The 23,837-nt window shown below is 42.9% G+C and overlaps 1 protein-coding gene across 1 annotated transcript in view; it reads right to left on the bottom strand.

The window, feature by feature from the left end:
• SMC6 (structural maintenance of chromosomes 6) overlaps window positions 1-23,837 on the bottom strand; it is an 869,177-nt gene that overhangs the window by 290,101 nt on the left and 555,239 nt on the right. The gene's annotated exons all lie outside the window — the stretch shown is intronic.

Raw genomic sequence — 23,837 nt, 5'->3', positions numbered from 1 at the left:
CGGATGGAGTTCCCACTCCCCCGGATGTAATGTCTGACGACTCAGAAAATCCGCTTCCCAATTTTCCACTCCTGGGATGTGGATTGCAGACAAGTGGCAGGAGTGAGTCTCCGCCCATTGAATGATTTTGGTCACTTCTTCCATCGCCAGGGAACTCCTTGTTCCCCCCTGATGGTTGATGTACGCAACAGTCGTCATGTTGTCTGATTGAAACCGTATGAACTTGGCCTTTGCTAGCTGAGGCCAAGCCTTGAGAGCATTGAGTATCGCTCTCAGTTCCAGAATATTTATCGGTAGAAGAGATTCTTCCCGAGACCAAAGACTCTGAGCTTTCAGGGGTCCCCAGACCGCGCCCCAGCCCATCAGACTGGCGTCGGTCGCGACAATGACCCACTCTGGTCTGCGGAAGCTCATCCCCTGTGACAGGTTGTCCAGGGACAGCCACCAAACGGAGTGAATCTCTGGTCCTCTGATTTACTTGTATCGTCGGAGACAAGTCTGTATAGTCCCCATTCCACTGACTGAGCATGCACAGTTGTAATGGTCTTAGATGAATGCGCGCAAAAGGAACTATGTCCATTGCCGCTACCATCAAACCTATTACTTCCATGCACTGCGCTATGGAAGGAAGAGGAACGGAATGAAGTATTTGACAAGAGTTTAGAAGTTTTGTTTTTCTGGCCTCTGTCAGAAAAATCCTCATTTCTAAGGAGTCTATTATTGTTCCCAAGAAGGGAACCCTCGTTGACGGAGATAGAGAACTCTTTTCTACGTTCACTTTCCATCCGTGAGATCTGAGAAAGGCCAGGACAATGTCCGTGTGAGCCTTTGCTAGAGGAAGGGACGACGCTTGAATCAGAATGTCGTCCAAGTAAGGTACTACTGCAATGCCCCTTGGTCTTAGCACCGCTAGAAGGGACCCTAGTACCTTTGTGAAAATCCTTGGAGCAGTGGCTAATCCGAACGGAAGTGCCACGAACTGGTAATGCTTGTCCAGGAATGCGAACCTTAGGAACCGATGATGTTCCTTGTGGATAGGAATATGTAGATACGCATCCTTTAAATCCACCGTGGTCATGAATTGACCTTCCTGGATGGAAGGAAGAATTGTTCGAATGGTTTCCATTTTGAACGATGGAACCTTGAGAAACTTGTTTAGGATCTTGAGATCTAAGATTGGTCTGAACGTTCCTTCTTTTTTGGGAACTACGAACAGATTGGAGTAGAACCCCATCCCTTGTTCTCCTAATGGAACAGGATGAATCACTCCCATTTTTAACAGGTCTTCTACACAATGTAAGAATGTCTGTTTTTTTATGTGGTCTGAAGACAATTGAGACCTGTGGAACCTCCCCCTTGGGGGAAGCCCTTTGAATTCCAGAAGATAACCTTGGGAGACTATTTCTAGCGCCCAAGGATCCAGAACATCTCTTGCCCAAGCCTGAGCGAAGAGAGAGAGTCTGCCCCCCACCAGATCCGGTCCCGGATCGGGGGCCAACATCTCATGCTGTCTTGGTAGCAGTGGCAGGTTTCTTGGCCTGCTTTCCCTTGTTCCAGCCTTGCATTGGTCTCCAGGCTGGCTTGGCTTGAGAAGTATTACCCTCTTGCTTAGAGGACGTAGCACTTGGGGCTGGTCCGTTTCTACGAAAGGGACGAAAATTAGGTTTATTTTTGGCCTTGAAAGACCTATCCTGAGGAAGGGCGTGGCCCTTGCCCCCAGTGATATCAGAGATAATCTCTTTCAAGTCAGGGCCAAACAGCGTTTTCCCCTTGAAAGGAATGTTAAGCAATTTGTTCTTGGAAGACGCATCCGCTGACCAAGATTTTAACCAAAGCGCTCTGCGCGCCACAATAGCAAACCCAGAATTTTTCGCCGCTAACCTAGCCAATTGCAAAGTGGCGTCTAGGGTGAAAGAATTAGCCAATTTAAGAGCACGGATTCTGTCCATAATCTCCTCATAAGAAGGAGAATTACTAGTGATCGCCTTTTCTAGCTCATCGAACCAGAAACACGCGGCTGTAGTGACAGGGACAATGCATGAAATTGGTTGTAGAAGGTAACCTTGCTGAACAAACATCTTTTTAAGCAAACCTTCTAATTTTTTATCCATAGGATCTTTGAAAGCACAACTATCTTCTATGGGTATAGTGGTGCGTTTGTTTAGAGTAGAAACCGCCCCCTCGACCTTGGGAACTGTCTGCCATAAGTCCTTTCTGGGGTCGACCATAGGAAACAATTTTTTAAATATGGGGGGAGGGACGAAAGGTATACCGGGCCTTTCCCATTCTTTATTTACAAAGTCCGCCACCCGCTTGGGTATAGGAAAAGCTTCGGGGGGCCCCGGGACCTCTAGGAACTTGTCCATTTTACATAGTTTCTCTGGGATGACCAAATTCTCACAATCATCCAGAGTGGATAACACCTCCTTAAGCAGAGCGCGGAGATGTTCCAACTTAAATTTAAATGTAATCACATCAGGTTCAGCTTGTTGAGAAATTTTCCCTGAATCTGAAATTTCTCCCTCAGACAAAACCTCCCTGGCCCCCTCAGACTGGTGTAGGGGCCCTTCAGAAACAATATCATCAGCGTCCTCATGCTCTTCAGTATTTTCTAAAACAGAGCAGTCGCGCTTTCGCTGATAAGTGGGCATTTTGGCTAAAATGTTTTTGATAGAATTATCCATTACAGCCGTTAATTGTTGCATAGTAAGGAGTATTGGCGCGCTAAATGTACTAGGGGCCTCTTGTGTGGGCAAGACTGGTGTAGACGAAGGAGGGGATGATGCAGTACCATGCTTACTCCCCTCACTTGAGGAATCATCTTGGGCATCATTTTCTCTAAATTTTGTGTCACATAAATCACATCTATTTAAATGAGAAGGGACCTTGGCTTCCCCACATTCAGAACACAGTCTATCTGGCAGTTCAGACATGTTAAACAGGCATAAACTTGATAACAAAGTACAAAAAACGTTTTAAAATAAAACCGTTACTGTCACTTTAAATTTTAAACTGAACACACTTTATTACTGCAATTGCGAAAAAGTATGAAGGAATTGTTCAAAATTCACCAAAATTTCACCACAGTGTCTTAAAGCCTTAAAAGTATTGCACACCAAATTTGGAAGCTTTAACCCTTAAAATAACGGAACCGGAGCCGTTTTTATATTTAACCCCTTTACAGTCCCTGGTATCTGCTTTGCTGAGACCCAACCAAGCCCAAAGGGGAATACGATACCAAATGACGCCTTCAATAAGCTTTTTCAGTGGATCTGAGCTCATCACACATGCATCTGCATGTCATGCTTCTCAAAAACAAGTGCGCAATACAGGCGCGAAAATGAGACTCTGCCTATGATTAGGGAAAGCCCCTAGAGAATAAGGTGTCCAATACAGTGCCTGCCGGTTATTTTACAAAATTCCCAAGATTAAAATAATTCCTCAAGGCTATGGAGTATAAAATATGTTTATATATAAATCGATTTAGCCCAGAAAATGTCTACAGTCTTAAAAAGCCCTTGTGAAGCCCTTATTTACTGTCTGTAATAAAATGGCTTACCGGATCCCATAGGGAAAATGACAGCTTCCAGCATTACATCGTCTTGTTAGAATGTGTCATACCTCAAGCAGCAAAAGTCTGCTCACTGTTCCCCCAACTGAAGTTAATTCCTCTCAACAGTCCTGTGTGGAACAGCCATCGATTTTAGTAACGGTTGCTAAAATCATTTTCCTCTTACAAACAGAAATCTTCATCTCTTTTCTGTTTCAGAGTAAATAGTACATACCAGCACTATTTTAAAATAACAAACTCTTGATTGAATAATAAAAACTACAGTTAAACACTAAAAAACTCTAAGCCATCTCCGTGGAGATGTTGCCTGTACAACGGCAAAGAGAATGACTGGGGAAGGCGGAGCCTAGGAGGGATCATGTGACCAGCTTTGCTGGGCTCTTTGCCATTTCCTGTTGGGGAAGAGAATATCCCACAAGTAAGGATGACGCCGTGGACCGGACACACCTATGTTGGAGAAATTAAAATTATTACATTCACTTTCAAATTAGACTATGTATGTATGTAGGAAAATAAGGTATATATTTGCTATGATCATAAATTCCGTTTTTAAAAAGTATATATAGTGTGTTGTGACTGACATATGCATTATGTGTTGCCATTATGGGTTGTGTCAAAAAGACACAAGCATACCCATAGTGGACTAGGTTGCCATAATTCAGAAGGGGCATATGGTTATCTTAGAGTCACCCAATTAGATATACACCCAATAATTATTATACTCATTCATACCATTGGGTATGACGGTATTCAGATTGAAAACCCACTTGGTTTCCATCTGTAATAATTTATTCTCAGTACTTCCCCCTCTTATTCCAGGCTTGAGTCGTTCCAAGCCCCAACATCTTAAAGCATTGGTCTTCCCATTATGGGCATGTAGAAAGTGTCTTGCGACACTTGTAATTTGTTTAGGTTTATCCACATCCCTCTGGGCAGTCCTTATATTACTGAGATGTTCTGTAATACGTGTTCCCATACTTCTTGTTGTCATGCCAACATAAAATAAATTACAGCTACAAGAGATACAGTAGATGACATTAGTACTCTGGCAGTTGATATGTTGTCTGATTTTACACGTATTCCCAAATCTATCGACTATTATTTGTTTTTTAACCATATGCTGGCATACTGAGCAATGCCCACACGCGATAGAGCCTTCATAAATAGGTGATTTTTTAGCATTTCTGTCATAATGACTTGTTATGAGTGTATCTTTGATATTGCTAGCTCGCCTATATGTTAATAGAGGTCTATCTGGTAGCAATGGTTTCAATAGTTCGTCTCTGGTAAGGACATGCCAATGCTGTTTTAAAATGTTGGTAATTTGGTCACTTTGTGTGGAATATGTAGTGATACATCGCAGGGGAGTATTATTCTCTTTAACTTTCGGGGTTAATAACTCTCTCCTATCCTTTAGCAGTGCTCTGTTATAGGCTTTAGCCAATGATTTTCTAGAATAGCCTCTTTCAAGTAGTCTTTTTCTTAGATCGTGTGCAGCTTTTTTTAAACTATCTAGTGTACTACAATTTCTACGTAGGCGTGTATATTCTCCCATGGGTAACCCTTTAATTGTGGCAGGATGGTGGTAACTGCTTGCATGTAGTATATTGTTAGTAGACGTGGGCTTTCTATATGCATTAGTTTCAATTAAGTTGCCTTTCTTGTGGATAGTAAGATCTAGAAATTCTACTTTCGATTTTTGTATAGTAGATGTTAAATATAATCCAAAAGGATTGTCATTCAGAGTATCTATGAAATCTATGAGGAGGTTTTCAGGGCCATTCCATATGAATAGAATATCATCTATATATCTGGACCAGTGGGAGACATGTTGAGTGAAGTGTTTTAAATTTTCATTAAACACTACTGTTTCTTCCCACCAGCCCAGATATATATTCGCATATGTCGGGGCACATGAAGTGCCCATGGCCGTCCCACATATCTGCAAATAGAATTTATCATCGAATACGAAAAAGTTATGGGTTAATATAAATTCTATTATATTCAGCAGAAATTCTTTAACCTCCTCACTCATATTGGTGTTTTTGTTTAAGTAGTATGACACCGCTTTACACCCCCAGTGTGTTTTTATACTGGTGTAAAGCGATTCAACATCACATGACACCAATACGGAGTTAGTTTCAATACTGATCTCATTGATTTTGTTAAGTAGATGCATTGTATCTCGTGTATAAGATGGTAAAGAGTCTACAATGTATCTTAAACGTGCATCTACATATTTGCTTGCTTTTTCTGTGAGGGAGCCGATCCCAGACACTATCGGCCTTCCTGGTGGCTTGTGCATGTCTTTATGTATTTTTGGCAGCAAATATAATGTGGCTGTTTTTGGATCTTTAATTTCTAGAAATTTAAATTCCTTTTGATCAATAATTCCATTAGTGAGGGCTGAATGAATAAGTGTTCAAAAACATATCTGTAGGATTACACAGAAGTGCCTTATAATTTGAAGGATTATTTAGCTGGCGTAATGCTTCCTCACGATACATTGTATCAGGCCAAATGACAATGTTACCTCCCTTGTCACTATTTTTTATTTGTATTCCTTTCATATCTTTGAGTTGTTTTAAAGCTAAACATTCACCCTTTGTCAAGTTTTGATTGGTGCCTCCATCATTATCTTGTATTTCTAAAATATCTTGACATACTAAATTGAGGAAGGTTAATGTATTGTGTGACGTAGTGTTAGGGGGTACAAATTTTGATTTGGCCTTGAGAATTTTGCGCCAGCTACTATTTTCTTCTTCAGAGGTAGTACTAATGGTTTCATCTAAAAGGGCAATTAAATCATTGATGGCCACTTGATCACTGGCATTTAAGGAATTCGATTCAGAGTTATTAAAGTATTTTTTCAAAATAATTTTTCGAGTAAAAAGGTGTATATCTTTAATGGCTTCGAATTTGTTGAATTTCGGTGTGGGTATAAACGACAGGCCTCTTTTAAGGACTGATATCTGATCATTAGTCAGAGTTAAATTAGAAAGGTTGATAATATTTAGTTCAGGGCTCTCTACTTCTTCTTGTGTTGTGGTTTGTAATTGAACCTGACTTGTCTCCTGGTTCTGGGTTTTGTGCTTGCGGCCCCTTCGTGTTCTACGCCTAAAGGGATGTTTGTATTGTTCACTTTATGAGGTACAATTCTATTTTTTAAGATAGTTTTGGGTAGAGTTTCACCATCAGATACTTCTGCATCAGTGCTATCTCCTTCCTTATCTGAATTGTCTATATCTAGACTCGCTGTTTTGTTCTGACCCCATGTATATATTGTATCTGAGGAATAGTCATTAAGGTCTCTGTCAATTTTGCGTTCTTTCCTTTCAGAGATATAACGTGAAAATTTCTCAACCTCTCCCTTAGTTTTATTATATGACTTTTGAAATTCCTCATTACATTCATATTGTTTGAGTTCATCACATAATTTAGATATTCCCTCATTAATCTCATTTAGCTAGTCTAGTTCATGTTCTGTTAAATACCCCATCAATTTAAGTGAGCATTCAGTTAGAGCACTTTCCCATTTTAATTTGAATTCAGGTTTATAATCACTGAAAGAAGGAAACAATTTCAATCTTAGACCTCTAGGAATGACATTGTTGTCTTTATAAAAATTGTACATTCCTATATTCCACTGTTTTTTAATTTGTTTCCTTCTAAATTTCTTTAGATCTTTTAAAGAATCAAACCATTCCATGATGTTATTATTTTCAATAGTACTTTTGTTTTTTAACTCTGCAGTAAGATTGGTTATATCATTGGTCCATTGTAGCATTTCTGCTCCTAGATCAAAAGAGGCCATAGTTAGGAGTTTACTTATGTGTGTGCTCAAGTTAAAAAGAAGAATGTGAGTGCAATTCTCACATCAATAATGCAACAGTTTAGAAGAAATGTTAACTGGCACTACACACGTCTGCTAAGTAAGGAAAAAAGAATCTGTAACACAGATTCCGGTGCTGTCCCTTTTAAATTAATATTAACAAAGGAGAGACAGAAAAGACAGGGGCTTAAATAGCACTCATCCTTACTAGATAATAGTAATAGTAAATATAAAAATTATATACTTTAATATTTAAGGTTAAAATAGGGTAGAACACCCCTACTATATCCTAAACCCACTACCATAGAAAACAATTAGCAAAAAACTAACACCAAACCAACAGTCACTTTTCTGTTTTCTGGCCGATAGCGGGAAACGTCGGCGTCAGGTGACTGAAGTGACTGTATAGTATGGAGTAAAGTAATCTTAAAACAAACGCGTAACCACACATAGCAGCCAAAACAGAAGGTGTTTCTAGTCTCACACTACGATTGGACAATACGTAGGCGTTTCCCTCTAGACACTCTGGATTGGCTGGTCGTTAAGCTACAGACCGGTATATAAGGCCACACACGCTTGAGCTTCGGCTTAAACATTTTGACATTGTAAAGTACAGCATTGAGAAAGGCTATGGATTAGCCGAAACGCGTTTGTTTTAAGATTACCTTACTCCATACTATACAGTCACTTCAGTCACCTGACGCCGACGTTTCCCGCTATCGGCCAGGAAACAGAAAAGTGACTGTTGGTTTGGTGTTAGTTTTTTGCTAATTGTTTTCTATGGTAGTGGGTTTAGGATATAGTAGGGGTGTTCTACCCTATTTTAACCTTAAATATTAAAGTATATAATTTTTATATTTACTATTACTATTATCTAGTAAGGATGAGTGCTATTTAAGCCCCTGTCTTTTCTGTCTCTCCTTTGTTAATATTAATTTAAAAGGGACAGCACCGGAATCTGTGTTACAGATTCTTTTTTCCTTACTTAGCAGACGTGTGTAGTGCCAGTTAACATTTCTTCTAAACCCCAAACAGCTCCCCATCCGGATAGGCTTGCGTCCGTAGTCACAATCTCCCAGGATGGTCTTAAAAAGCATGTCTCTCGAGACAGATGATCTGGACAGAGCCACCAAGAGAGCGATTCTCTCGACCGGCTGTCTAATACAATCTGTTAAGACAGATCTGAATGATTGCCGTTCCACTGCCTCAGCATGCACAGTTGTAAAGGTCTGAGACGGAACTTGGCAAAAGGAATTATGTCCATGCAGGACACCATGAGACCAATCACCTCCATAAACTGAGCCACAGAGGGACTCAAGGAGATCCGAAGGGAAGACATGCAGAAGTTAGCTTGCAACGTCTCTGGTCTGTTAGAATATGGAGTATGGATATGGAGTCTATTAAAGTACCCAGGAATTCCACCCTGGTACTTGGGATAAGAGAACTCTTTTCCAAGTTTATCTTCCATCCATGTGATCGAAGAAGACTGAGAATGGACTACGAGAATTCTTCTGCAAAACAAAAGGATGGTGCTTGCACCAGAATATTGTCGAAGTATGGGGCTACTGCAATACCCTGAGTTCTGGCAATGACTAGAAGAGCCCCCAGAACCTTCATAAAGATTCTTGGAGCAGTAGCTAGGCCAAATGGAAGGGCAATGAACTAGAAGTGCTGGTCCAGGAATGCAAACCTCAGGAACTGAAAGTTTTCCCTGTGGATTGGAACATAAAGGTAAGCGTCCTTCAGATCTATAGTGGTCATAAACTGGCCTTCCTGAATTAAAGGAAAGATGGACCTTATCGTCTTCATCTTGATGGAAGGGACACTGAGAAATTTGGTAAAGCACTTTAGGTCCAGAATTGGGCGGAAAGTTCCCTCTTTCTCTGGGACCACGAAAAGGTTTCAATAAAACCCCAAACCTCTTTCTTCGATAGACACTAGGACAACAACTCCTAAGGAGGATAGATCTTGAACGCACCCTAGAAAGACATCACTCTTTTCTGGTCTGGTAGACAGATTCGAGAGAAAAAATCTGACCCTTGGCGGATGAGATTTGAAGCCTATCTTGTATCCCTGAGATACCACATCTAGGACCCACAGATCCTGTACGTCCTTGAACCAGGCGTCTGAAAAAAGAGACAGTCTGCCCCTACACGATCCGAACCCGGATCAGGGGCCGTCCCTTCATGCCACTTTGTTTTCGGCTGGCTTCTTATTCTGCTTGGATTTATTCCAGGACTGAGCCAGCTTCCAAGTACTCTTGGGTTGCTCTGGCTTGGAGGAGGCTTGTTGTCGTTGGGATTTATCAGAATGAAAGGAAAGACAATTAGAAGATTGTCTTCCCTTAGACTTGTTCTTCTTATCTTGCGGTAGGAAGGCACCCTTGCCTCCGGTAACTGTAGAAATAATGGAGTCCAGGCCTGGATCAAATAAAATCTTTCCCTTGAAGAGGGAAGAGAAAAGAGTCTGGACTTAGATGTCATATCCGCAGACCAAGACTTCAACCAGAGCACCCGGCGGGCTAGGACCGCAAAGCCAGAGGCCTTTGCTTTTAGGCAAATAATTTCCATGTTTGCATCAATGATAAATGAATTAGCAATTCTCAGAGCTTTAATTCTGTCTTCAATATCTCCGAGGGGAAACTCCACCTCAATGAGTCCCGACAAAGAGTCGCACCAGTAGGTAGCCACTCCGGCAACCGCAGCCACCGGTTGAAACAAAAATCCTGTATGTTGAAACATCTTTCTCAGATTTCCATTTTCTTAACCATCGGCTCTCTAAACAATGAACTATCCTCAAGAGGTATAGTAGTACGTTTAGCAAGCGTAGAGATAGCACCAGCCACCTTAGGAATGGAGCCCCACAAATCCAGTTGAGAGTCCGGAAACAACTTTTTAAAAGTAGACGAGGGGGAAAAGGAAGAACCAAATCTTTCCCATTCGTTCTTAAAGGATTACTTTCTGTTATAATTTTTAAGATAAACAACTAACATATTAAAGTTAATAAACATTAATTAAAACCTACTGACCTATATTTTCTCCAAAACGAAGTTTCATAACGTTCTAAAAGTTATATCTTTTATTCGCCGATGATGTCACGTTATCCTGCCCACTATTTTCAGCACTGAGTGTTCAAAATACTTAAACCAATAACTTTGTGTTTAAAGCGCCATTTTGAAACCTAGGTATTGTAAACGGATTGGTACAGAGCAAAGGATACCCACGGAGTGGGTTTGGAAAACAATTAAATTTGCAGACAAGATTTCTGATATACGGTAGAGATATGTTAATGAAATGCTATTGATAAAAAGCGTATTTGGGGTAGTTAGTAACAGGCATAGAAAATATTTACTTACAGTGGCCCTTTAATAATGTTCGCCATCTTAATCGGCACAGGAAAAGTCAAAGAAACTTTCCTGTCTTCATAAACTCTGTCTAATTTAGGTATCATAGGTTCTTGAGGAAGCGCGGTCTTTGGAACCTCTAACGTATACAGAACCTCCTTTAATAAAAAAACACAAGTGCTCAATTTTAAATCTAAAGGATTAAGAAAAAACAGAGGGGCGCCTCATGTGTAATATCATCAGGGGTGTGTAAAAACACAATGTGATAAGAGTCAAGTGGGTACTCACATATTCGTGGAGCACACCAATGTGCTGGTAGGTGCAGGCTGTAGATTTTATAGGTGTAACAGCTCACCCACAACTAGGATTTCCCATATGCTGCAGGGAAGGGATAAAGTATAGACAAAGAAGGCACTATATGTGCAGGTCATAAAGAGTTCAGTTGTATCAACTTTGTAAAAAGCCACATGGGTACTCACATGTTAACCAAGCACACTCATGTGCTAGTAGAAGCAGGCTGGCAGATTTGAGGATAGGTGTGAAAGCTCACCCCAAGGAGGGATCTCCCAATAAGCAATGTTCAAATGCAGAGGTATTAGAATGATTCAGCTCCCATATGGTAACAGTGAATGCAGGTAAATAGGTAGGTAATGTATATCCACTCGAAATAATTTTTCATAAAAATTTAGTATTTATTAAAAACAAATTAAAAAACAAAAAAGGAAATTTATGCTTACCTGATAAATTTATTTCTTTTACGATATGACGAGTCCACGGATTTCATCCTTACTTGTGGGATTAAACCTCCTGTTAGCAGGAAGTGGCAAAGAGCACCATAGCAGAGCTGTATATATATAGCTTCTCCCTTACCTCCCCCTCCAGTCATTCGACCGAAGTTAGGAAGAGAAAGGAAAAGCCAAAGGTGAAGAGGTGACTGAAGTTTAATAAAAATAAGTACATACCTGTCTTAGAAATGACAGGGTGGGCAGTGGACTTGTCATATCGTAAAAGAAATACATTTATCATGTAAGCATAAATTTCCTTTTCTTTTACAAGATATGACGAGTCCACAGATTTCATCCTTACTTGTGGGATACAATACCAAAGCTACAGGACACGGATGAAAGGGAGGGACAAGACAGGAACCTAAACGGAAGGAAGCCACAGCATTGGTAGAATGAGCCGTAATTCTTTCAGGAGGCTGCTGTCCCGCAGTTTCATATGCCAGACGGATGATACTCTTCAGCCAAAAAGAAAGAGAGGTAGCCGTAGCTTTCTGGCCCCTACGCTTTCCAGAAAAAAACAACAAATAATGCAGATGATTGACGAAATTCCTTAGTCGCCTGCAAGTAAAACTAAAGGGCACGGACAACGTCCAAGTTATGCAACAGATGCTCCTTCCTAGAAGAAGGGTTAGGACATAAAGAAGGAACAACAATTTCCTGATTAATATTCTTATTAGAAAAAACCTTAGTAAGGAAACCAGGTTTGGTACGTAAAAACCACCTTATCAGAATGGAAGATAAGATAAGGCGAGTCACATTGTAACGCTGAAAGCTCAGAAACTCTACGAGCAGAAGAAAACAGAATTTATGTTTACCTGATAAATTACTTTCTCCAACGGTGTGTCCGGTCCACGGCGTCATCCTTACTTGTGGGGATATTCTCTTCCCCAACAGGAAATGGCAAAGAGCCCAGCAAAGCTGGTCACATGATCCCTCCTAGGCTCCGCCTACCCCAGTCATTCGACCGACGTTAAGGAGGAATATTTGCATAGGAGAAACCATATGGTACCGTGGTGACTGTAGTTAAAGAAAATAAATTATCAGACCTGATTAAAAAAACCAGGGCGGGCCGTGGACCGGACACACCGTTGGAGAAAGTAATTTATCAGGTAAACATAAATTCTGTTTTCTCCAACATAGGTGTGTCCGGTCCACGGCGTCATCCTTACTTGTGGGAACCAATACCAAAGCTTTAGGACACGGATGAAGGGAGGGAGCAAATCAGGTCACCTAAATGGAAGGCACCACGGCTTGCAAAACCTTTCTCCCAAAAATAGCCTCAGAAGAAGCAAAAGTATCAAACTTGTAAAATTTGGTAAAAGTGTGCAGTGAAGACCAAGTCGCTGCCCTACATATCTGATCAACAGAAGCCTCGTTCTTGAAGGCCCATGTGGAAGCCACAGCCCTAGTGGAATGAGCTGTGATTCTTTCGGGAGGCTGCCGTCCGGCAGTCTCGTAAGCCAATCTGATGATGCTTTTAATCCAAAAAGAGAGAGAGGTAGAAGTTGCTTTTTGACCTCTCCGTTTACCGGAATAAACAACAAACAAGGAAGATGTTTGTCTAAAATCCTTTGTAGCATCTAAATAGAATTTTAGAGCGCGAACAACATCCAAATTGTGCAACAAACGTTCCTTCTTTGAAACTGGTTTCGGACATAGAGAAGGTACGATAATCTCCTGGTTAATGTTTTTGTTAGAAACAACTTTTGGAAGAAAACCAGGTTTAGTACGTAAAACCACCTTATCTGCATGGAACACCAGATAAGGAGGAGAACACTGCAGAGCAGATAATTCTGAAACTCTTCTAGCAGAAGAAATTGCAACTAAAAACAAAACTTTCCAAGATAATAACTTAATATCAACGGAATGCAAGGGTTCAAACGGAACCCCCTGAAGAACTGAAAGAACTAAATTGAGACTCCAAGGAGGAGTCAAAGGTTTGTAAACAGGCTTAATTCTAACCAGAGCCTGAACAAAGGCTTGAACATCTGGCACAGCGGCCAGCTTTTTGTGAAGTAACACAGACAAGGCAGAAATCTGTCCCTTCAGGGAACTTGCAGATAATCCTTTTTCCAATCCTTCTTGAAGGAAGGATAGAATCCTAGGAATCTTAACCTTGTCCCAAGGGAATCCTTTAGATTCACACCAACAGATATATTTTTTCCAAATTTTGTGGTAAATCTTTCTAGTTACAGGCTTTCTGGCCTGAACAAGAGTATCGATAACAGAATCTGAGAACCCTCGCTTCGATAAGATCAAGCGTTCAATCTCCAAGCAGTCAGCTGGAGTGAAACCAGATTCGGATGTTCGAACGGACCCTGAACAAGAAGGTCTCGTCTCAAAGGTAGCTTCCAAGGAGGAGCCGATGACATATTCACCAGATCTGCATACCAAGTCCTGCGTGGCCACGCAGGAGCTATCAAAATCACCGACGCCCTCTCCTGATTGATCCTGGCTACCAGCCTGGGGATGAGAGGAAACGGCGGGAACACATAAGCTAGTTTGAAGGTCCAAGGTGCTACTAGTGCATCCACTAGAGCCGCCTTGGGATCCCTGGATCTGGACCCGTAGCAAGGAACTTTGAAGTTCTGACGAGAGGCCATCAGATCCATGTCTGGAATGCCCCACAGCTGAGTGACTTGGGCAAAGATTTCCGGATGGAGTTCCCACTCCCCCGGATGCAATGTCTGACGACTCAGAAAATCCGCTTCCCAATTTTCCACTCCCGGGATGTGGATAGCAGACAGGTGGCAGGAGTGAGACTCCGCCCATAGAATGATTTTGGTCACTTCTTCCATCGCCAGGGAACTCCTTGTTCCCCCCTGATGGTTGATGTACGCAACAGTTGTCATGTTGTCTGATTGAAACCGTATGAACTTGGCCCTCGCTAGCTGAGGCCAAGCCTTGAGAGCATTGAATATCGCTCTCAGTTCCAGAATATTTATCGGTAGAAGAGATTCTACCCGAGACCAAAGACCCTGAGCTTTCAGGGATCCCCAGACCGCGCCCCAGCCCATCAGACTGGCGTCGGTCGTGACAATGACCCACTCTGGTCTGCGGAATGTCATCCCTCGTGACAGGTTGTCCAGGGACAGCCACCAACGGAGTGAGTCTCTGGTCTTCTGATTTACTTGTATCTTCGGAGACAAGTCTGTATAGTCCCCATTCCACTGACTGAGCATGCACAGTTGTAATGGTCTTAGATGAATGCGTGCAAAAGGAACTATGTCCATTGCCGCTACCATCAACCCGATCACTTCCATGCACTGAGCTATGGAAGGAAGAGGAACGGAATAAAGTATCCGACAAGAGTCTAGAAGTTTTGTTTTTCTGGCCTCTGTCAGAAAAATCCTCATTTCTAAGGAGTCTATTATTGTTCCCAAGAAGGGAACCCTTGTTGACGGAGATAGAGAACTCTTTTCCACGTTCACTTTCCATCCGTGAGATCTGAGAAAGGCCAGGACAATGTCCGTGTGAGCCTTTGCTTGAGGAAGGGACGACGCTTGAATCAGAATGTCGTCCAAGTAAGGTACTACAGCAATGCCCCTTGGTCTTAGCACAGCTAGAAGGGACCCTAGTACCTTTGTGAAAATCCTTGGAGCAGTGGCTAATCCGAAAGGAAGCGCCACGAACTGGTAATGTTTGTCCAGGAATGCGAACCTCAGGAACCGATGATGTTCCTTGTGGATAGGAATATGTAGATACGCATCCTTTAAATCCACCGTGGTCATGAATTGACCTTCCTGGATGGAAGGAAGAATAGTTCGAATGGTTTCCATCTTGAACGATGGAACCTTGAGAAACTTGTTTAGGATCTTGAGATCTAAGATTGGTCTGAACGTTCCCTCTTTTTTGGGAACTATAAACAGATTGGAGTAGAACCCCATCCCTTGTTCTCTTAATGGAACGGGATGAATCACTCCCATTTTTAACAGGTCTTCTACACAATGTAAGAATGCCTGTCTTTTTATGTGGTCTGAAGACAACTGAGACCTGTGGAACCTCCCCCTTGGGGGAAGTCCCTTGAATTCCAGAAGATAACCTTGGGAGACTATTTCTAGCGCCCAAGGATCCAGAACATCTCTTGCCCAAGCCTGAGCGAAGAGAGAGAGTCTGCCCCCCACCAGATCCGGTCCCGGATCGGGGGCCAACATTTCATGCTGTCTTGGTAGCAGTGGCAGGTTTCTTGGCCTGCTTTCCCTTGTTCCAGCCTTGCATTGGTCTCCAAGCTGGCTTGGCTTGAGAAGTATTACCCTCTTGCTTAGAGGACGTAGCACCTTGGGCTGGTCCGTTTCTACGAAAGGGACGAAAATTAGGTTTATTTTTTGCCTTGAAAGGCCGATCCTGAGGAAGGGCGTGGCCCTTACCCCCAGTGATATCCGAGATAATCTCTTTCAAGTCAGGGCCAAACAGCGTTTTCCCCTTGAAAGGAATGTTAAGTAGCTTGTTCTTGGAAGACGCATCAGCCGACCAAGATTTCAACCAAAGCGCTCTGCGCGCCACAATAGCAAACCCAGAATTCTTAGCCGCTAACCTAGCCAATTGCAAAGTGGCGTCTAGGGTGAAAGAATTAGCCAATTTGAGAGCATTGATTCTGTCCATAATCTCCTCATAAGGAGGAGAATCACTGTCGACCGCCTTTATCAGCTCATCGAACCAGAAACATGCGGCTGTAGCGACAGGGACAATGCATGAAATTGGTTGTAGAAGGTAACCCTGCTGAACAAACATCTTTTTAAGCAAACCTAATTTTTTATCCATAGGATCTTTGAAAGCACAACTATCCTCTATGGGTATAGTGGTGCGTTTGTTTAAAGTGGAAACCGCTCCCTCGACCTTGGGGACTGTCTGCCATAAGTCCTTTCTGGGGTCGACCATAGGAAACAATTTTTTAAATATGGGGGGAGGGACGAAAGGAATACCGGGCCTTTCCCATTCTTTATTAACAATGTCCGCCACCCGCTTGGGTATAGGAAAAGCTTCTGGGAGCCCCGGCACCTCTAGGAACTTGTCCATTTTACATAGTTTCTCTGGGATGACCAACTTGTCACAATCATCCAGAGTGGATAATACCTCCTTAAGCAGAATGCGGAGATGTTCCAACTTAAATTTAAATGCAATCACATCAGGTTCAGCTTGTTGAGAAATGTTCCCTGAATCAGTAATTTCTCCCTCAGACAAAACCTCCCTGGCCCCATCAGACTGAGTTAGAGGCCCTTCAGAAATATTAATATCAGCGTCGTCATGCTCTTCAGTATCTAAAACAGAGCAGTCGCGCTTACGCTGATAAGTGTTCATTTTGGCTAAAATGTTTTTGACAGAATTATCCATTACAGCCGTTAATTGTTGCATAGTAAGGAGTATTGGCGCGCTAGATGTACTAGGGGCCTCCTGAGTGGGCAAGACTCGTGTAGACGAAGGAGGGAATGATGCAGTACCATGCTTACTCCCCTCACTTGAGGAATCATCTTGGGCATCATTGTCATTGTCACATAAATCACATTTATTTAAATGAATAGGAATTCTGGCTTCCCCACATTCAGAACACAGTCTATCTGGTAGTTCAGACATGTTAAACAGGCATAAACTTGATAACAAAGTACAAAAAACGTTTTAAAATAAAACCGTTACTGTCACTTTAAATTTTAAACTGAACACCCTTTTTTACTGCAAATGCGAAAAAACATGAAGGAATTGTTCAAAATTCACCAAATTTTCACCACAGTGTCTTAAAGCCTTAAAAGTATTGCACACCAAATTTGGAAGCTTTAACCCTTAAAATAACGGAACCGGAGCCGTTTTGAACTTTAACCCCTTTACAGTCCCTGGTATCTGCTTTGCTGAGACCCAACCAAGCCCCAAGGGGAATACGATACCAAATGACGCCTTCAGAAAGTCTTTTCTAAGTATCAGAGCTCCTCTCACATGCGACTGCATGCCATGCCTCTCAAAAACAAGTGCGCAACACCGGCGCGAAAATGAGGCTCTGCCTATGCTTTGGGAAAGCCCCTAAAGAATAAGGTGTCTAAAACAGTGCCTGCCGATATTATTATATCAAAATACCCAGATAAAATGATTCCTCAAGGCTAAATATGTGTTAATAATCAATCGATTTAGCCCAAAAAAAGTCTACAGTCTTAATAAGCCCTTTTTGAAGCCCTTATTTACAATCGTAATAAACATGGCTTACCGGATCCCAGAGGGAAAATGACAGCTTCCAGCATTACATCGTCTTGTTAGAATGTGTCATACCTCAAGCAGCAAGGGACTGCTCACTGTTCCCCCAACTGAAGTTAATTGCTCTCAACAGTCCTGTGTGGAACAGCCATGGATTTTAGTGACGGTTGCTAAAATCATTTTCCTCATACAAACAGAAATCTTCATCTCTTTTCTGTTTCTGAGTAAATAGTACATACCAGCACTATTTCAAAATAACAAACTCTTGATTGAATAATAAAAACTACAGTTAAACACTAAAAAACTCTAAGCCATCTCCGTGGAGATGTTGCCTGTACAACGGCAAAGAGAATGACTGGGGTAGGCGGAGCCTAGGAGGGATCATGTGACCAGCTTTGCTGGGCTCTTTGCCATTTCCTGTTGGGGAAGAGAATATCCCCACAAGTAAGGATGACGCCGTGGACCGGACACACCTATGTTGGAGAAATAGCAACCAAAAATAAAACCTTCCAAGATAACAACTTAATATCTATGGAATGCATGGGTTCAAATGGAACCCCTTGAAGAACATTAAGAACTAAATTCAAACTCCAGGGTGGAACAATTGGTCTAAACACAGTCTTGATTCTGGTCAGAGCCTGACAAAAAGACTGAACGTCTGGAACATCTGCCAAACGTTTGTGTAGTAAAATTGACCAAGCAGAGATTTGTCCTTTTAATGAACTTGCTGATAACCCTTTCTCCAATCCTTCTTGGAGAAAAGACAGAATCCTGGGAATCCTAACTCTACTCCAAGAGTAGCCCTTGGATTCGCATCAATAAAGATATTTACGCCATATCTTATGGTAGATCTTTCTAGTAACAGGCTTACGTGCCTGAATCAAAGTATCAATGACCGAATCAGAGAACCCTCGCTTAGATAAAAAGCGTTCAATTTCCAAGCAGTCAGTTGCAGAGAAACTAGATTCGGATGTTGGATGGGTCCCTGAATGAGAAGGTCCTGCCTCGATGGAAGCTTCCACGGCGGCAGAGATGACATGTCCACTAGATCGGCATCCCAAGTCCTGCGAGGCCACGCAGGCGCGATTAGAATTACTGAAGCCCTCTCCTGTTTGATCCGAGCAATCACCCGGGAAAGGAGAGCAAACGGTGGAAACACATAAGCTAGGTTGAACGACCAAGGCACTGCCAAGGCATCCATTAGTTCAGCCTGAGGATCTATTGACCTGGTTCCCTATCTTGGGAGCTTGGCATTCTGACGAGACGCCATCAGATCCAATTCCGGTCTGCCCCATCTGAGGATCAGAGTGGCAAAGACCTCCGGATGGAGTTCCCACTCCCCCGGATGAAACGTCTGTCTGCTTAAAAAGTCAGCTTCCCAGTTGTCCATTCCTGGGATGTAAATTGCTGACAGATAGCAAGAGTGAGCCTCCGCCCACCAAATTATCTTGGATACTACAGTCATCGCTAAGGAACTCCCTGTTCCTCCCTGATGATTGATGTAAGCTACAGTTGTGATGTTGTCCGACTGAAAGCGGATGAATTTGGCCGAAGCCAACTGAGGCCACGCCTAAAGCTCATTGAATATTGCTCTCAATGCTAGAATATTGATTGGAAGAGACTCCAACTGAGTCCACACACCCTGAGCCTTCAGAGAATTCCAGACTGCACCCCAACCCAGAAGGCTGGCGTCCGTTGTCACTATCACCCATGAGGGTCTGCGGAAGCATGTCCCTTGGGACAGATGATCCGGCGACAACCACCAAAGAAGAGTCTCTTGTCTCCTGATCCAGATCTATCTGAGGAGACAAATTTGCATAATCTGCATTCCACTGCCTAAGCATGCTCAGTTGTAGTGGTCTGAGATGAAAACGAGCAAACGGAATTATGTCCATTGCCGCCACCATCAATTACCTCCATGCACTGAGCCACTGATGGCCGAGGATTGGACTGAAGAGCTTTGCATGTATTCAGAATCTTTAACTTTCTGACCTCAGTCAAGAAAATTTTCATAGATATGGAATCTATTAGAGTTCCCAATAAGGGAACCCTTGTCTGTGGAATTAATTAACTCTTTTCTAGATTCACCTTCCACCCGTGAGTCCTCAGAAAGGACAGAACCATGTCTGTATGAGACTTTGCCAGATGGTAAGATGACGCCTGGATCAGAATATCGTCCAGATAAGGCGCCACTGCAATGCCCGCGGCCTGAGAACCGCCAGAAGTGACCCTAGAACCTTTGTGAAGATCCTGGGTGCTGTGGCCAACCCTAAGGGAAGAGCCACAAACTGAAAATGTTTGTCCAGAAAGGCAAACCTTAGGAACTGGTGATGATCCTTGTGGATAGGAATATGAAGATATGCATCCTTCAAGTCCACGGTAGTCATATATTGACCACCCTCCTGGATCAATGGTAGAATTGTTCGAACAGTCTCCATCTTGAAGGATGGGACTCTGAGAAACTTGTTTAGACTTTTCAGATCTAAAATATGTCAAAACATGCCCTCTTTATTGGGGACCACGAAAAGATTTGAGTAAAACCCCTGCCCCTGTTCCAGTATTGGAACGGGACGAATTACTCCCATAGTAGAGGTCTTTTACACAACGTAAGAACGCCTCTCTTTATATCTGGTCTACAGACATTCGTGAAAGAAGAAACCTCCCCCTTGGGAGAGAACTTTTGAACTCCAGTTGATACCCTTGAGACACGATTTCCAGTGTCCAAGGATCCTGAACATCTCTTACCTAAGCCTGGGCAAAGAGAGAAAGTTTGCCCCTACTAGATCCGGTCCCGGATGTCTTGGTAGCAGCAGCGGGCTTCTTGGGTTGTTTACCCTTGTTCCAAGCCTGGTTGGGTCTCCAGACGGACTTGGGCTGAGCAAAATTCCCTTCCTGTTTGGCGGAAGAAGAGGAAGAAGAGGGGACTCCTTTAAAGTTCCGAAAGGAACAAAAAACAGAATTTATGCTTACCTGATAAATTACTTTCTCTTGCGGTGTATCCAGTCCACGGATTCATCCTTTACTTGTGGGATATTCTCATTCCCTACAGGAAGTGGCAAAGAGAGCACACAGCAAAGCTGTCCATATAGCTCCCCGTCTAGCTCCACCCCCCAGTCATTCGACCAAAGGTTAGGAAGAAAAAGGAGAAACCATAGGGTGCAGTGGTGACTGTAGTTTAAACAAAAAATTTTTTACCTGACTTAAATGCCAGGGCGGGCCGTGGACTGGATACACCGCAAGAGAAAGTAATTTATCAGGTAAGCATAAATTCTGTTTTCTCTTGCAAGGTATATCCAGTCCACGGATTCATCCTTTACATGTGGGATACCAATACCAAACCTTTAGGACACGGATGAAGGGAGGGAACAAGACAGGTACCTTAAATGGAAGGCACCACTGCTTGCAAAGCCTTTCTCCCAAAAATAGCCTCAGAAGAAGCAAAAGTATCGAATTTGTAAAATTTGACAAAAGTATGCAGTGAAGACCAAGTCGCTGCCTTACAAATCTGTTCAACAGAAGCCTCATTTTTGAAAGCCCATGTGGAAGCCACTGCTCTGGTAGAATGAGCAGTAATTCTTTCAGGAGGCTGCTGGCCAGCAGTCTCATAGGCCAAACGGATGATGCTTTTCAGCCAAAAGGAAAGAGAGATAGCAGTCGCTTTCTGACCTCTCCTCTTACCAGAATAGATAACAAACAAAGAAGATGTTTGTCTGAAATCCTTAGTTGCTTGTAAATAGAACTTTAAAGCACGAACTACAACAAGATTGTGTAATAGACGTTCCTTCTGCGAAGATGGATTAGGACACAGAGAAGGAACAACTATTTCCTGGTTAATATTCTTGTTAGAAACAACTTTAGGAAGAAAACCAGGCTTGGTACGCAAAACTACCTTATCTGCGTGGAACACCAGGTAAGGTGAATCACACTGTAAGGCAGATAATTCTGAAACTCTTCTAGCAGAAGAGATAGCTATCAAAAACAAAACTTTCCAAGATAACAACTTAATGTCTATGGAATGTAAAGGTTCAAACGGAACCCCTTGAAGAACTGAAAGAACTAGATTCAAACTCCATGGCGGAGCCACAGGTTTATAGACAGGCTTGATTCTGACTAAAGCCTGAGCAAACGCTTGAACGCCTGGTACCTCTGCCAGACGCTTGTGTAACAGGATAGACAAAGCAGATATTTGTCCTTTTAAGGAACTAGCTGACAATCCTTTCTCCAATCCTTCTTGGAGAAAAGACAATATCCTGGGAATCCTAATCTTACTCCATGATTAACCCTTGGATTCACACCAACAAAGATATTTCCGCCATATCTTATGGTAGATTTTCCTGGTGACAGGCTTTCTAGCCTGAATCAGAGTATCTATAACTGAATCAGAGAACCCACGCTTTGATAGAATTAAGCGTTCAATCTCCAAGCATTCAGACGTAGAGAAACTAAATTTGGATGCTTGAACGGACCCTGTATCAGAAGATCCTGCCTCATTGGCAATGTCCATGGTGGGACAGATGACATGTCCACTAGGTCTGCATACCAAGCCCTGCGTGGCCACGCAGGCGCGATCAGAATCACCGAAGCCTTCTCCTGCTTGATTCTGGCAACCAGACGTGGGAGGAGAGGAAACGGTGGAAAAACATAAGCCAGATTGAAGGACCAAGGCGCTGCTAGAGCATCTAACAATACCGCCTTGGGATCCCAGGACCTGGACCCGTAGAGAGGAAGTTTGGTGTTCTAACGGGACGCCATCAGATCCAACTCTGGAGTGCCCCAAAGCTGAGTCAGCTGGGCAAATGCCTCCGGGTGGAATTCCCACTCCCCCGGGGGAAAAGTCTGACGACTTAAAAAATCCGCCTCCCAGTTGTCTACTCCTGGGATGTGAATTGCTGAGAGATGGCAGGAGTGATCCTCCGCCCACCTGATTATTTTGGTTACTTCCGTCATTGCTAGGGAACTCTTTGTTCCCCCCTGATGATTGACGTAAGCTACAGTCGTGATGTTGTCCGACTGAAATCTGATGAATTTGGCCGCAGCTAGTTGAGACCATGCCTGAAGAGCGTTGAATATCGCCCTCAGTTCCAGAATGTTTATCGGGAGAAGAGTTTCTTCCCAAGACCATAAGCCCTGAGCTTTCAGGGAGTCCCAGACCGCACCCCAGCCTAACAGACTGGCGTCGGTCGTTACAATGGTCTGAGGTGTATCCGAGCAAAAGGGACTATGTCCATTGCCGCTACCATTAGTCCGATTGTCTCCATGCACTGAGCTACAGATGGCCGAGGAATGGAATGAAGAGCTCGGCAAGTAGTTAACAGTTTTAACTTTCTGACCTACGTCAGAAATATTTTCATTTCTACCAAGTCTATCAGGGTTCCTAGGAATGGAACTCTTGTGAGGGGGGGAGAGAGAACTCTTTTTTACGTTCACCTTCCACCCGTGAGACCTCAGAAAGGCCAATACGATCTCCGTGTGAGACTTGGTTCTTTGGAAAGTCGACGCCTGAATTAAGATGTCGTCTAAGTAAGGCGCCACTGCTATGCCCCGCGGTCTTAGAACCGCCAGGAGGGACCCTAGCACCTTTGTGAAAATTCTGGGAGCAGTGGCCAACCCGAAAGGAAGAGCCACAAACTGATAATGCTTGTCCAGAAAGGCGAACCTGAGAAACTGGTGATGATCTTTGTGGATAGGAATATGCAGATACGCATCCTTTAGATCCACGGTAGTCATATATTGACCCTCCTGGATCATTGGTAAGATTGTCCGAATGGTGTCCATCTTGAATGATGGGACTCTGAGGAATTTGTTTAGAATTTTGAGATCCAGGATTGGTCTGAAAGTTCCTTCTTTTTTGGGAACCACAAACAGGTTTGAGTAAAACCCCAGTCCTTGTTCTACAATTGGAACTGGGTGGATCACTCCCATTGTAAGTAGATCTTCTACACAGCGTAAAAACGCCTCTTTCTTTGTCTGATCTGTAGACTGACGAGAAATGTGGAACCTTCCCCTTGGAGGAGAGTACTTGAATTCTAGAAGGTATCCCTGGGCTACAATCTCTAATGCTCAAGGATCGTGTACATCTCTTGCCCAGGCCTGAGCAAAGAGAGAGAGTCTGCCCCCTACTAGATCCGG

The sequence above is a fragment of the Bombina bombina genome, chromosome 4, assembly GCF_027579735.1.
Source record: "Bombina bombina isolate aBomBom1 chromosome 4, aBomBom1.pri, whole genome shotgun sequence".
NCBI classification, from domain to species: Eukaryota; Metazoa; Chordata; class Amphibia; order Anura; family Bombinatoridae; genus Bombina; species Bombina bombina.
Note: the sequence above shows the minus strand (reverse complement) of the source record. Positions and strands in the feature narration are given on the sequence as shown.